Source organism: Lissotriton vulgaris, chromosome 11 (genome assembly GCF_964263255.1).
Source record: "Lissotriton vulgaris chromosome 11, aLisVul1.2, whole genome shotgun sequence".
Taxonomy (NCBI): domain Eukaryota; kingdom Metazoa; phylum Chordata; class Amphibia; order Caudata; family Salamandridae; genus Lissotriton; species Lissotriton vulgaris.
Window position 1 is genome coordinate 1,097,025,487 of NC_141699.1, and position 12,823 is coordinate 1,097,038,309.

Here is a 12,823-nt window from a genome sequence, read left to right on the forward strand (position 1 = left end):
TGAGCACTACAAATAGAATCCAAGAGCGAACATGAATGAGCGCTACAAATCGAATCCAAGCGTGAACAAGAATGAGCGCTACAAATCGAATCCAAGAGTGAACACAAATGAGCACTACAAATAGAATCCAAGAGCGAACAAGAATGAGCGCTACAAATCGAATCCAAGAGTGAACACAAATGAGCACTACAAATAGAATCCAAGAGCGAACACGAATGAGCGCTACAAATCGAATCCAAGAGTGAACACGAATGAGCGGTACAAATAGATCCAAGAGCGAACATGAATGAGCTCTACAAATTGAATCCAAGAGTAAACACGAATGAGCACTACAAATAGAATCCAAGAGCGAACATGAATGAGCGCTACAAATCGAATCCAAGCGTGAACAAGAATGAGCGCTACAAATCGAATCCAAGAGTGAACACAAATGAGCACTACAAATAGAATCCAAGAGCGAACAAGAATGAGCGCTACAAATCGAATCCAAGAGTGAACACAAATGAGCACTACAAATAGAATCCAAGAGCGAACATGAATGAGCGCTACAAATCGAATTCAAGAGCGAACCCGAATGAGCGCTACAAATAGAATCCAAGAGCAAACACAAATTAAATCACTACTTAGCAAACGTAATTCCTGAATGGCTGTTTTTTTTATGAATACATACGTTCTACCAGTATTTGAAGGAATAGAGCTGGTTGTGGCATTGTGTCCCGCATGGTGCACCAGCAAGAGTACACGCAAACAATCTCATGAGTTTGCATGTATTCACCAGACCACCTGCAGGTAGTTTCTTCAACCACAGAAAAGCATACAAATGTGTTAACAGCAAAGACATGAGTATGCGCTTTTAGGGAACACCCGCATATTCAATGAGGATGTAAAATGAAGTAGTTTCTCAAGGAAATAAAAGTTACATATGCTGATATAGTAATAATGACCTTTACTTGTTCAGTTAATTAAATCCTTTTCAAACGAATCCACTAACAGACCATTGACTAGAATAAACTAAAAACTAGGCGGCCCAGAGTCTGGATGCAAAAGCTAAACTGACCGTTAGTCATAGTTTTCCACACAAAGCTGTAAGTAATCCAGATAAGATACGGTTAACTGTCCTGACTCACTCTAGCTGGTTCTGCACACAGTCTTCTTAAAGCTTTGTAACTTAAGAGAAAACCAACACAACATTTCCAATCCGCATGGAATGAGCATTAACCGAGCTCCCTCAGAACACCCACCGCCTAAGTATTGGCCAAATGTAATCAAATAAAACTTAGATAAAGATTTTTACATCTCATCCTGAATGCTGGAAACTTTCCAACATTTGTAAATCGTCCCCGCAGAGATAGGACTGAGCTGTCTTGGGTTGACGTGAATCGGCTAACTAGTGGAAGCAAGACCACTCTGGACGTAGTAATGTATTTTACTAGAAGAAGCAAGATCATCATGCACGTAGTAATGTGCCCTACTAGCAAGACTACTGCATACATTCTGTGCCCTGCCTAGTTGGGGCTTCTCCATAACGCTGGTCATTCTCTGCGCTGGGGTTCGACACTGTCCACTGATTTTAAGGTCTCCGAATCAAAGGAATCCAAGAAAAAGCGAGATGCTTCGTGGCCAGCAGTGTCCAAAGCCTTCGCTCCACCTCTTGCTTTTCTTGTCCTTGCACCAGTGTGATTAGGCCTGTTTATATATATTTATGAAGTAAGAATATCTGCGTACATAGAGACAACACTCACAACTCTTAAATGGACTGCTAGTGTCTCTTTCACGACTTAAAGGTAGCTGTCCTCTTTGGAGCGACATCTACAATTCGTTTTGCGCGTGTCCCGAGTGGCAATGACATAACACCTCAGTAGCGTTCTTCGTTTCTCTTATTGTCCAAATAGATTTCTAAAACGCCTCCATTTTGCAACAGTGCAATGAGGGTGAAGACCAGCCAGTACCGAGTACGTACCCAAGTTAACCCTGAGCTCTGGCTGGCAGCGGACTTCTCCCAGTGACAGTTCATCTCATATTTGTCACTCTTGTCTCCATCTTTAGGGCACCCGGCTCTTTTTTTTATTGACAGTTAGACGGGGCGCCTGGTTCCTTTTTCAGTGTTTATAGATGTGTTGATCCATAAATGTGAGATGAAGACACATCTGAGAATGCCAGAATAAAGATTTTTTTTACTTTATTGCTTGGAATGTTAATGGCAATATCATTTTTGTTCTCCGTTTTAGTCAGACTTCTTGAAAAATGTTTACTAACAGTTTGTCATTGGTAATTCCACATCTGAGAATCTTTTGTTTTGCTTTTCGTCTCGGGTTCATAGAACTCTTTGGAGTTAGCAGTTTCTTTCTTCTCTTTCTCTGCTGCACCTTGTTTTGGGGCGTGGACGCTGTTTGGTGTGAGTGCTCATGTCTAGTCAATGTGCAAGAAGTTTAAGCGCTGTACATGTGTTGTCCACTAGGTGCCTGGCCCTGACCTATCACAAGATGCCCTGGGATTCCAAACCAGGTCTTGTGTTTTTGCTGCAGTTTTTCCTGTAGGACTAAACACAAAAGAAGTGATGGTTTTCCATCAGCCCCGTCCACTGCCTCATCTTTCAGCCTATTTGCCTTTTATAAAAGCTGTTGTAATTTGGCTGATTTTTTTATAGCTTTTACCCACGTAAACTGCCCTTTAATTACATAGATGTTGATGTGGCAATATTGGGATTTGGAGAGTTGAAGGTGAGTTCATGACTGATGCGGGTGCAAGAACTCTTGAGGAATGTTGGGTATTCAAGGCCAAATTCCTTATTGCCTCTGGAGTGCTCCCCATGCACAGGAAAAAACTATTTTTGTTCCTTTTCCTGTTAATTGTTAACTAGTTTTCACTGTAAAGCTACAACTTTATCTCTCCTTTTGGAGGCCCCAACCACTTGCAGACAAAGGAGGCCTGTATCTCCTGGGCCTTGCTTCTTGGCAGCGCACAGCCTACAGAGAAGACTTTTCTTCAGATAGTCATGGAGGTCTGACATGCCCAGACACACATGTTGACTCTGTGTGTCGTCCTAACAGACCACGGTTGTGGGTCACAAGAAGTGTTTGCTACACCAGTTTAAGGTGTGTTTTTCCAGTTAGTAATGTTGAGGGGTGTGGTATTCCTCACCTTAGTGTCCAACCTTAACGTGACCATGAAACAGAGACCTCTAAGGACGTAGTCATTAGTCTTCACAGATCAGATGCTTCATGACACTCAAAGGGAAGGAGATTGCCTCTGGTGGTTATGTTGAAGACGTTAGCACTAGGAGCACTGGGTTTTAATCCTGGCTTCACTTTCGGCCCAGAGTGCGACAGACCACCATCTCTTCGAGTGGCTGAATGGAGATTCAGCCATCCAAGATAGGAAGTGATGAAAAGCCAAGTCACCCTGAATTGAGAATTGGACTTTTGAGAAGCCAGTGCGGGGTCTGTGCCTCTTAGACGATGAAGAGATTTCTTGCAATTGTTTTATACAAATGGCAGCGCTCTCATTTCATATATATTAAACTTTTTAACAGCTGTAGTCGGCTTGTGGTCTGTGACCCAGTGACGTCAACTGAGAACAGCAGTTCATTGTCCATGATTACACCTCTGTGCTGTCTCAGCCAGTGCCCCCAGATATTCAACTACACAGCCAGTCTTCGAACACCTCAAGTCACTGCATCGTGTGGTAGTAAAGTGCCCGCAGCTGGTCTGTCATCCTTCGTTGCATGGCTCTTTACTGATTCAGTGGCCACAGACCAGCGACTTGTGGTAGGCACGAGATCGGAGTCCTGCAGTTCTGGAGTGTAGAGTGCAGAGTACACAGCATGACTGGGGATTATTGGCAGGGTCTGTGAATACCCACTGTTGGTCTGCACTTTCCTTTGTCCACAAAGCATTTAGAAAGTCTGATTGTGAAGTGACTTACATTTGTACACAGTCTGTATTTATCTTCCTTTCATGTGTTACTTCTGTTGATTTAGTTCTCAGCCTGTGCTCTCTCACTGCCTGACGTGGCTTATCCGCAGCGCAGGCCGTCCGCTCCCATTGTGCAGCCTCTCCTCTCCTGCCGCCCGGCCCAACCTTTCCCGCTGCCCGGTCCGGCCCATCTTCCGCTGCCCGGTCCGGCCCATCTTCCGCTGCCCGGCCCATCTAACGCTGCCCGGACCAACCTTTCCCGCTGCCCGGCCCGGCCCATCTTCCGCTGCCCAGTCCGGTCCATCTTCCGCTGCCCGGTCCGGCCCATCTTCCGCTGCCCAGCCCATGTTTTCCCCTGCTCGGCCTTTGCTCTCCCACTGCTCGACCCGTGCGCTCCTTCTGCCCGATTCTTGCTCGTTCATACAAATCTTCGGTTCAGTACGCCAGTACATTTGCAGTACCCCATCACTCCAGCGGAGACGGCTCACAGGGACTTGTGGGTAGGGAGAGCAGCCATTGCCTTGCGCTCTCCTCTAAAACCAAAGAAAAGAAGACCCCTTGTTTTCAGCACGTGCGAGCTTTCCATAGTCTTCTTGCGGTACGCACCACAGATGCGGTTCCTGCCGCCACCGAAGGCGCGGTCCTAGGGGCTTGCCAGGGAGTCTGTTGAAGAGGCGTTTGTTTTGGTTCAGCCGCAGACTTACTGGCAAACTAGCTGGAAGGGGTTAAATAACATAGTAAACCGATTACTGGAAATTCTAAATTGGAAGCATGCTAGGACGGCTGGGGCGCGGCCAGGGACACGCACACACTCCGGTGCGTGTGGCCAGCCGCTCACAGCTGGATCGCATCCTGGCTTGCTATTTTTTCCATGGCGGCTTTCGAGGCATTTTAGCGCTTGCTAATCCCCATCCCTGGAACAGTCTGCGGCTCTGCTCTTCACAGGTGGGAGTACATTCCAGTTCCTTTCGCCTCTCCCAGCCGGGCGCGTTCTGCTTTCGTGGCACAGGACGCACTGTGCCTTGACAGACCCGGATGCGTGTATAAATATTTTGTCTATTTCGAATCGTGTTTGCATTCCTGGCGCGTGCACAGCGCTCCTCGTTTATGCGCACAGAGGATGTGCTGTTTGCAGTTGGTTGACATCTTGTGATCTTGGCTGCAGGCGCCACCTTGGGGCGGGAGCGCGCCTGGAGGTCACTCCAGCGCGTTGCTGTGCTCCTAACTGCTGGCTTGGAACACCTCCTTAGAGCTCACATTCCCAGGACAGGCCTCTAAGCGCTGGAGCCGTCCTACTGTAGGCCCTGGATGGAGCCTGTTTCTTTGGCACGAGGTGGAGCCAGTCTCTGTAGCTCCTCGGCTCGGTGTGCGTAATGCTGCAGAGCGCGGACGTGCTCCGGCCCCAGCGCGGCCCTCCCTCCCTCCCCAGGAAGGAGGGGCGAGGGGGCTGCTGGGAGACAGGAAGTTTTGACTTGACTTAGCGTGGAATGCAGCTCTGACTCACACTTCCCAGAAAGGCAGCGCTTCAAAGCCTGCTGCCGAGCACATGGCCTCCAGGCTTGGAGACGGCCCATCGGAGGGGCTGACCAGGCCTCGCAGCTGCCAAGAAGCAAGAAAACAGCTCCTGCTGTTGTGCTTTTTATACTGCGTGCGCGGTGGAGCCGGGAACAGGGCGGGCAGCTCTCTGCAGAGCGCCAAGCCGAGCTTGGGCGTCTTTTGTGCGCTAGAAGCGCGCCATCGTTCATGCACAATGTGTGCCTCGTGACCTCCAGCAGGACGCCACGAGGCTGCATAACCTCCCCACATCTCATGGACCCCGAGCTCACCAGGGACTTGTTGCCAAGTTTAGGATGTCAGAACTCTTTGTTTTTACCAGACAAAACAGCCCCTAGTCAGCAACCTGATTTTTTAAAAAAATCTGCCAGTAACGGATGTTTGTAATTCCTCTTGCTCTTTAAAACAGACTCGCTTCTTTTTTTTCTTCCGTCAGTTTTTTGTAACATGCTCTATGGTGCTGAATTCTGATTACTACCTTTCACTTTACCTCAGTTGATCAGACGCTTGTTTGAGCAGCACAAGTGTTTTTCTTTTTTGACACTAATTGCTAGACGAACACACTCTGGGTTGTCTTGTTTCCACATGCCTCGAGCCATGTGCAGTGGGTGACAGTGCTTCACACGTGCTTGTTCTTGGCTTGCCATGTCTACACCGACTGCCGACTTTCCTGAAATGGACACAGTTCCAGGGCCCCCAAGCTGCAGGGCCTTGCTCTGGGGTCTGTATAGTGTTTTATAATTCAAGAATGCCTTTTAAACATGCATTTGGGTTCTCGTCCCAATAAGGTAGTGTTTGCGTGCTCTACCCGGTGATCAAATGCTGCGCTTGCAGTGCACGTGGCTGTCACTTCTCGTCATTGGCAAACTGTTCCACTGCTTTAAATGCACAGAGTGATGATCTGGGGTCTTTGCAGGTGGGCACCAGCACCTCCCCTGTAGCGCAGCACGTGAAGTTGTGCAAGCCTTGCACGACTGAAGGAATCCTGCTGGGTGGCTCAAGTGAGATCCGAGTCTGTTGACTTGGGTAGCTGCAGGAAGAAAAAAACCCTCCTGCCCAGTTTGCTGGTAAACGTGGGCGAGGATTCATTCCTGAGCTGAAGAGCCGACTCTGACCCCAAATATGCATCAGGAACGTATCCTCCCAGATGCCTCCAATAGGGCCCTTGCCTTGTATCACACTGCGACTCAGAGGCTGACCCAAGACTGAAGCTCCGAACTGCAAACCCAATGCCTCACCTTGTAGAATGTCTGTTCCCTCAACACTACTTTTACAGTAGAGGCTGGGAGTAGTGTACGCGCAATCAAACATATGCTTTTAATTCCCCAAACGTTCACACTTTGGTTTTCCTTTTCATTTGCTGTTTTCTTTGCTTTGACTTCGGCTGCTCAACATTGACAAGGCTCAGACGTGAGATGTTCCCATTTCGCTGCTCGTGGTGGTGGTTTCTGGGGCCTCCGAACCAACCAAGGGAGGGGGCGTTTGACATGTTTTGAGTGGGCGGCTAGCATCAGCCAATAGATTCACTTCCATCTAGTTCTTGTTCGAAAATCAGCTTCAGGCTTCTGAGCTCCTGCTCGGGTAAAGCTACAGATAGTGCAGTGCTGTGGAGCTGCCGGGGTGTTGGTGCTTTCATACCACACAACTCTTGTGTCTGGTGGCAGTAGGAGAATGGAAGTTTGTGGAAATCACCACTATCTTGAAACCGGGGAGCATGGTCTAATTGAAGAATATATGTACAACACCAACATTTAGTTTTACCTCAAAATAGCCTCAGTCGCATATATTGACATAGGTGCTCAGTTCTTTTGGAGATGTTTTTTGTGGAACTTTGCTCGTTTACCAGCTTGTCGCTCTGTGTGATGCAGTGGCTAGCAGCATAAATTCACACTCCTTTCTATCTACGACTCTGGGTGTAATGGAGACAAGTGCACTGAAGCACGCTTCTCTCCGTACACCTCTTGGGGATGCGACACGTTTCATCTTTCGATCACTTTGGGGTACTTGCTAGGCTGACCTAGACGCTATTTTCTACCTTAACAGAGTGTAACTCTGCCACGTGTCTCTGAAAATAAATTTTCCACGCACCGCGCCTTCGTGCGTCTAGTTCTACATGAGAAATGTGAGGTCATGGTTCCATTTCTGTGCTGCATTGAAACACAACCCTAAGCATGGAGACCTGCGCCTGGGGCGAGGTTTGCTTTCTGATGTTCTTTCTCTTGGTTTCCACTTTGTGGGACTTTCTCAACTTCCTCACATGAGATCGCTGTGGTTTGTGAGGGCGCGGAGGTGAACGGCGGCTGGCACCGCCCCTGGGAGCACCATGTTTTCTGTAGTCAGGGGAGCTGGCATGTTTTGTTTCTTAATTGTGCTAGGAAGCGCAATGCTGGATTCTGGCATCACCAGCCTCCGAGCACCCCTACCTCCGCCACACTTTACTACCGCTCTTGGTTTTCTGAATTGTGTACATTTGAAAAGAGTGCTTCAAGCATTGCCCACAGATCTACCAAAGTCAGTTGAGGGTTGGTTTTTCCGGTGGCAACACTTTCCTGGTGCTGGGTTAACACAAAACACATATCAGTAGAGGGGATATATGCTCCTTGTCGTTTCTACATTTCCTGGTCTTGGGTGCTGCTGTACGCGCCCTCTGCGGCCAGTGACTGACAGCTGGTGTTCAGTGCTGACACTTGTGTGGTTTCCACCAGTCAGTCACAGCCCGCCACACATTTCTTGGCGCACACCGCTGCTGTATTTGAAGTAACCAATGCTCTGGGGGAAACCGCAGAACGATGGTAGCAGAGAGGGTAAAAACAATGGGGCGGGATAACCCCCCCCCCCACCCCCATCTAAATAAAACACCTTGGCCAGGGTTTTTGTTGCCTGTCCTGGGGAGAGGACTTCTGTGTACTCCACCAGAATTGGGATAGAAAATGTCTTGATACATTTTGTAGAAACAAGATAACTTACCTCTTTCTTGTACATAAGGAAGGTGCGAGGATGTCCGTTTCCTACCTTCTAGGTGACCGCACAACCGTAGGCGTGAGGTCCCGTGGGGCATTTGGTAAACTGTTCGTTATCGTTACTGTCCACCTCTTGCCACTTCTCTGTAGGAACGGCTTGCTTCCAAAATGAATTAGATATGTCCTGGGGGAAAATTTAAAAATATTCTAATTAAATGACAGTGTCCTTCGAACAGATGTGTAGGTTTCTTTTGGATTTAAAGACTCAATGCTGCAGTCAATATTTATACCTTTTTGTATGTTTATATGTTTCTTTGCGTAACAAAACAATCATGGGTGAAATGTAGTGCTGTGTGTTTTGTGCCGTCACTTGCTTTATGGTAAGAAGTAGAAGACTCTTTGCCCGAGTGGTGTTAGAAGGGGTTATAATCCAGGTTACTATGTCAATAAATGTTTCTTTCGGTATGTGACCGTACTTGCGAAAGACAATCAAGCGTGCCCATTCAGAGACTCTTTACCAAAGGTGAGCACTGAGGGAGTCTGGTCATCGAATGCCAATGATGGTGGCAAAGAGCCGAGCACATCTGTCTAACAGGGGCACAGTGACTCCCTCCTGTCAGCTCCTGTGTCCCTATTTGATAAATGCATCTCTAGATGATGCCTGGAAGGCTGTGGTACATCTGGATGGACAGCAAAGACTCCTTGGGGAAGGAAGTCCCCTGATCCAGAAAATTCACATGCCCTATATACATACATGTTGAGAACATATTACACTTCAATGTCTCCTTGAAGGGTACTTCCTTACAGATGCTCTTGAAGTTAACACTTGCATTTGGAGGTCGCCTCGTCCTGCTATTAGACAGTGAAGAAACATCTGTTTGTTAATTCCACAAACTATATTTCTTCTGAAGTGTGGACTCTCCTGGGGCTGGCACTGAGACACTTTTCTGCCTGTGGGCATGTGGTCTTCAAGTCGTTTTAGCGTCTTGGCCATCTGTAGTTGTCACTCCTCATTCCTCGCCGCAAGTACCCAAGCGGGTGAAGCTTTGTAGTGTTCCAAAGCAACGTTCAGCAAGTCTCATGTTGGGAGTGCAACGCTTAGTGATATTTATTAAACCTTACTATGCAAATACAGCGTGAGCCAATCAGCTGTGCATCACACTTCTCCACCCACAGCAATTCAGGGAGTTATTTTGTAGTTGAATTCTCTGTATCATAACTTAAAGATTGGCATCGTTGGCAAACGCATTTACAATCATTCCTACTCTCAGTGAGGGCTGCTGTGAAAGTTTTTGATTTTTATATTGCTGCGGGTTTCCGCCGAGAATAGATTTCTTTAATCCACCTTGTAGGACCGAAAGCATTTTTTGTTTGTCAATCCTGGAGTTTAAAGACATGATGTTGTTCCACTGCCTTTTCATATTGTTAAATTCATGATCCTTCGTGTTCCGTAATGTCTTGCCCCATGATGCAGCCCTGGGCCTGGAGGCAGCATACCCCCAAAAAAAGGACATTTCCTTCTCCAGCTAAATTTGATGTCTCAGTAACATGTCTAAGATGGCGATGGATTAAAAGGATAACTTTTGTTTACATATTCGTAGAGCATTCACGTATTAATAGTATTCGTGTGATTGAAGCAATCACAACACTGAGTCATTATGTGTGAGCTTTAGTAGGTTTTGAGGTTTTTACAATCTTAAACACATCTCAGATAATACTGGAACCATTCGGTTCACTCGCTCCCGTTCAGTCCAGCTCGTTGGTCAGCCCTCTGAAGGATCTTATTATTGCCTTGAAAACAGTCTGCTCTGCCATGAAAAACAGCAGGTCTGAGCCAAGTTGCTGCAGGGGGGAATTTCCTGGGAACTCACACCCACCAAGGCGACCAATGGGAGAGCAGGATTTCCAAGAACATTCCAACTTGTTGTTTTTGACGGCAGACCGGATTCTTCCCACCCCCTTCCAAGATTTATGCATTCTTTGCTCTGTTCAAATTATGTATTCCTTTTTATTCCGAAAGTAGTTTGAACTATAACCGTTTTGTATTTTTAAAATCTCTTTGGCATAAGAAGTGATTGTTTTATGGTATCAATGCAGTGCCTTTTCAAAACACTACAGAGGGACTCACACTTGTTATAGTCGGGTTATATTTCTATATTATTCTTATTATGCATTATCCAATTATATGAAATGTTTACATTATCGTGCTCTTATTTTCTAACTGGTGAGGATTAATTTTGTATTGGAAATCCAAAAATATGCAATCGTGGTATGCCTTTTCCTTGTAAAAGGAGTCACAGTTTCCTTTTTACTACTTAGAACTATGTTTATTAAACTGCTTATTGTACCTTGTTTGCTGTTGTGTGAATTATTTCATGTCTGTGGTTTGAATCACCCCTAACATGCTTTTATTCCCCTGATCCCCCCACTTTGGTAAGGAGCCTCTTGGGTAACCCTTGAAGGCATCCCAATGAGGGAGATTTACTGGTAAACCCCAAAATTCAGAGCTCAGTCTTGATGTCTTCTGGTTTTTGCATTAGGAACTGACTGAGTTCCTTGTTGTGAAGTGGTTGGTGGGGGAAAGAGGGAGCAGAGGTCTGAGGTTTTACTTTTGTTAAACATTTTTAACCATGCCAAGGCTGTTCGCTGGAACATAAAACCCAGTCAAGCATCTGTTCTTTCTACGGTGACTTTTTAATATTACAAAAAAAGTACTGAAGCATTTAAAGGAAATTGTACAGGATTTGAAAGTAGATTTTTAGTACGTGGCTCATCTGGAGACAAAGGACCCAGGGAAGCTGTTTCTGGTGAATTCAGAACTTTAACAGGGTGGGCGGATGGGATGGAGTGGACACTAGTCCAAAAGTCAGATGTTCCAAGTTCTGCTTGATTTCCAGAGATCGTTGCCAGTGGTTGGTGGGCGAGTGATCTAAGAAGCGTGGCAGGCTGAGAACATAGTTTGTTGATTGCGCTCTTCTTTGTCCTTGTACCAAACATGGGATTCCGAAGCTGAGAAGGTTTGGTATGGGTGGATGGGTGGATGGGTGGATGGATGGGTGGGTGGGTGGGTGGATGGATGGATGGATGGATGGATGGATGGATCTCATCCTTTGAGTTTAGATTAATGCAATTTGTAAATCGTGTTTAATCTTCAAGGCCCAACGGGGCTGGCGCAAGTGTCTTCTCGAGGCAAGGCCAAAAGACACTTTGGCACCAATCAGGAGGAAATGAGAAGTTGGCTCTCTAAATGACCACTTAGTATTATCTTGTAAGGTGACACACAAAGCTCACATCCACCAGTTATTTCTCTTTCTAACGTCTTTACTTGCGGATGTATGTCTGCAGTTGTGCATTAACCCTAGGAGGTTTGTCTGCCTCCAATAAAGAGGTGAATGGTTTACCCATCTGATCTGAGAGTAAAGGTTGAACCCACACCATAGTCTCCCACGCCCTGCTTCAGCAGCCCTAACCCTCTTCAGTACAGATATCTGTGCTCAAAACCTTCCAGCTCTTATGCACAATTCCAGACGTTTTCTATGGTGCATCTTTTTCTCCCTCTGCCTCCGAATTTCATTTTCTCTCCCCATCCTTCTCTGACTGTGATCTCAAACATCTGTTGCAGATGTTTTAGTGCGCCAGACTAGTTTTTAAAAATGTCTCAGATGAAAAAGGAAAAGTGCAGAGTGAGTGGGTAGCAACCCAACCATTTTTGTCTATTTACCGTTTACGAGTGTAAAGTTGCTCAAAAGTGTCCACTTCCATGTCGGAGTGTAAGTTTTTACTGCCAACAAGCATTTGCAATGCCAATATGTCTAGCTCTGAAGAAATGTTTTATGGTAATGTGAAGGATTACAAGGAATTAGAATGGGAATGGATACATATTTGTATGGAAGCAAAGAACCCTAGAATAATATTGGTGTAGGTTAGGTCAGGTGACTTTTGCACTGTCAGGCCAGATCTAAACATCTATGTAGGTTAATGACTGCCCTCCTCCCATCTGTACAGCTGCCAGAGAAAAACACCATCAATTATCTAGTTATCTAACAAACTTTAATAGAATTACAATGTTGTGTGTGTACCCCTGAAAATTCAGACTCGAGCACCTGGATAAATAAAGTGATCACAGCTGTTTGGCGGGCAAGCACTTTTTTTGTGGAAGTACACAGCTTCTGCCCAACCACAAACATGTATCTGTGGTTCCTAACATGTGGGCAGAGCCAAAACACCTCACTAGTGATGCTGAAATCATAGTGCAGTGACAGCTGCACAGTCAAGCCAGGCCATCAAAGGAGCAGTAGGAAGCGCAGCAACACCCTTCAATAGAAAATAATGGAGGCAGGGACCTAAAATACAGCCCCATAGTAAGCGATTTCAAAATAACTAATTTTCAGATAT

At 46.2% G+C, this 12,823-nt stretch overlaps 1 protein-coding gene across 1 annotated transcript in view; it reads left to right on the plus strand.

Annotated features, from left to right (window-relative positions):
• The window catches only part of LPP (LIM domain containing preferred translocation partner in lipoma), a 327,664-nt gene extending 326,828 nt beyond the window's left edge, over positions 1–836 (plus strand). Inside the window, exon 10 of the mRNA XM_086944622.1 lies at positions 241–836. The gene's annotated coding sequence lies outside the window, so the exon portion shown is untranslated. The remainder of the gene's footprint in view (positions 1–240) is intronic.
• The last annotated feature ends 11,987 nt before the right edge of the window (positions 837–12,823 follow it).